This window comes from Myotis davidii, unplaced genomic scaffold (assembly GCF_000327345.1).
Source record: "Myotis davidii unplaced genomic scaffold, ASM32734v1 scaffold1045, whole genome shotgun sequence".
Taxonomy (NCBI): domain Eukaryota; kingdom Metazoa; phylum Chordata; class Mammalia; order Chiroptera; family Vespertilionidae; genus Myotis; species Myotis davidii.
The window spans coordinates 13,994-16,606 of NW_006296402.1; the positions used below are offsets into that span (position 1 = coordinate 13,994).

General features: G+C 43.2%; 1 pseudogene; it reads left to right on the forward strand.

The window, feature by feature from the left end:
- The first annotated feature begins 1,386 nt into the window (after window positions 1-1,386).
- On the forward strand, window positions 1,387-2,103 carry LOC102769432 (annotated as a pseudogene).
- The last annotated feature ends 510 nt before the right edge of the window (window positions 2,104-2,613 follow it).

The window sequence follows — 2,613 nt, forward strand, 5'->3', positions numbered from 1 at the left end:
CTTTTGATTGGAACATTTAACTCATTTGCATTTAAAGTAATTGTTGATAGATATGTATTTATTGCCATTTTATTATTCATATATTTTCTTTTTAAGGAAGACCCTTTAATATTTCTTGCAATGCTGTTTTGGTGGTGATCTACTCCTTTAGTTTTTCTTATTTAGGAAGCTCTATTTCATGTTCAATTTTAAATGATAGCCTTGCTAGGTACAATTATCTTGGTTATAGGTTCTTGCTTTTCATTTCTTTGTGTATTTTGTGCCAGTCCCTTCTGGCACAGTTTCTGTTTGGAAATCAGGTGACAGTCTTGTAAGTGCTCCCTTGTCAGTAATTAACTCCTTTTATGTTGCTGCTTTTAAGATGCTCTGTCTTGCCGAAACCGGTTTGGCTCAGTGGATAGAGCATCGGCCTGCGGACTGAAGGGTCCCAGGTTCGATTCCGGTCAGGGGCATGTACCTGGGTTGCGGGCACTTCCCCAGTGCGGGGTGTGCAGGAGGCAGCTGATCGATGTTTCTCTCTCATCGATGTTTCTAACTCTATCTCTCTCCCTTCCTCTCTGTAAAAAATCAATAAAATATATTTTTTAAAAAAAGATGCTCTGTCTTTAACCTTTGGCGTTTTAATTATGATGTGTCTTGTTGTGCACCTCTTTGGTTTCATCTTGTTTGGGACTCTCTGCTCTTCATGGACTTGTATGTCTATTTTTTTCACCAGGTTAGGGAAATTTTTAGAGATTCTTTTTTGCTCTCTCTTCTTCTGGTACACCTATGATACAGATGTTGTTACACTTGAAGAGGAAGGAAGGAATGCTTCCAAATTCATTCTATGAAGTCAGAATTACCCTGATACCAAAACCAAAGGCATTAAAAAAAATACTAGTGGCCAATATCCTTGATGAACATAGGTGCAAAAATTCTTAACATTGGCCCAGCAGCTTGCTCTGCCTGGTCAGTGCCCTAGGCCTTCAGTGTCACCATGGACACAGTGCCACTTACACCATGGCTTGGGTCCTGACTTCACCATAGCCTCTAGGAAGACTTAGGTCCTCGGAGCCTCTTTTAGTGCTGGAGATAGGGCTTTAGGCAGCATTTCAGTGGTGAAACAGACCCTCTGGAATGGACAGAGTCTTCCTGAGCAATTTTGCTTTGCCTGTCAGCATAATCATCACATTTCATTCTGGTGGCAGGGACTGAGTTCTGAAATCCATATAGAAAAAGCACCTAGATCCCAGTCCTTCAATGGCTTCATGATAAATCAGAAGCCTGCTCTTGAACTTAATGGGCCTCTAGGCAAGATGCCCCGACCACTGAGATGTACCACCAGGCATTCAGCTATGATAATGCTCTGGACCCAATGCCTGTGATTCTACCATCAGACATGGGCAGCATCCCCTAGAAGTCAGTGATTCCACAGCACAAGTATCAGCACGTTGTCAGCACGTAGAGAAAAAAGAGGCAGTATCTTCTCTCCTGCCATGATTCTATCATGGTCATTGACAATATGAATAAGGTTCTCATGGTAAAGGCTAAAGCCACCTATGTCATCATGTATTCTCTGATGACAAAAACAGACCCAGGGGAGCATTCAGCATTTTGAACAACAGGCAGGACAGAGGGAGAGAGATGCTGTATAAACATCCAAGATCCTTACCACTGAGGGGACCAAGTAACTTTGAATGACAGAAAAACTCCAAAAAATAAAACTAGAGTGAAGAGATTATGAGAGAAGAGAAGCTGCTGGCCTCAGCCCAGTCCACCCCTAACTCTTCCCCTAAGCAGAAGCTTAGATGCTGTTCTCTGCTGGCTCTTCCACAGCCTTACCTAGCCCAAATCTTAGCATCATTAATTCTGGAAGATAAATGGCCTCTCTTTGGACCAGTATCTGATTTGGGAGGGTGTTTTGCCACCTAGGCCTACAGAGGAGCCCAGAAACCTTCTCCAATGGAACTGATCCATGTGCAGGCCACTTGACTGGCCAAGGATCCAGCAACCTTTAAGCCTCTCAAGATGGACATCCCAGTGATTGAAGGGAAGAAACTACTGCTAAGGACTCATAATCTCAAACCCCATGACTTGAATGTGCTCACACACACCTGCTTCTAGAGTTTTCTCTTTCAGGGACTCTGCACCCACTTCCTTTTTACTTTGGCTCTGACACAGGCAAGATTTGGGGTGTTTTTTTTTTTCACTTTTGTTGTTTGTTGTTTTTTAAAAACCACTTAAACTGAGGCTACAGCTGGAGACATAATTTGTTTTTGATGAGGAAAAAATAAGAAAACTTGCCCTTGAGGGAGAAGCCTTTGTGTATTGCTTTAATTTAAAGTTAGACTTAGAGGGAGAAACCAAGATGGCGGCATAGGTAAACACCGGAGTTTGCTGCCTCGAACAACCACTTCAAAAATACAACTAAAAGACAAGAACGGACATCATTCAGAACCACAGGAAGGCTGGCTGAGTGGAAATTCTACAACTAGAAGGAAAGACAAAAGCATTCCGAGACTCAGAGGAGGCGCAGTACGGAGGTAAAATACTAAGGTGCGGAGGTGAGCGGGCTGGCAGCTGAGGGCACAGTTGTCTGTTTCAATCAGGAGGGAGTCTCAGGCTCTGAGCTCC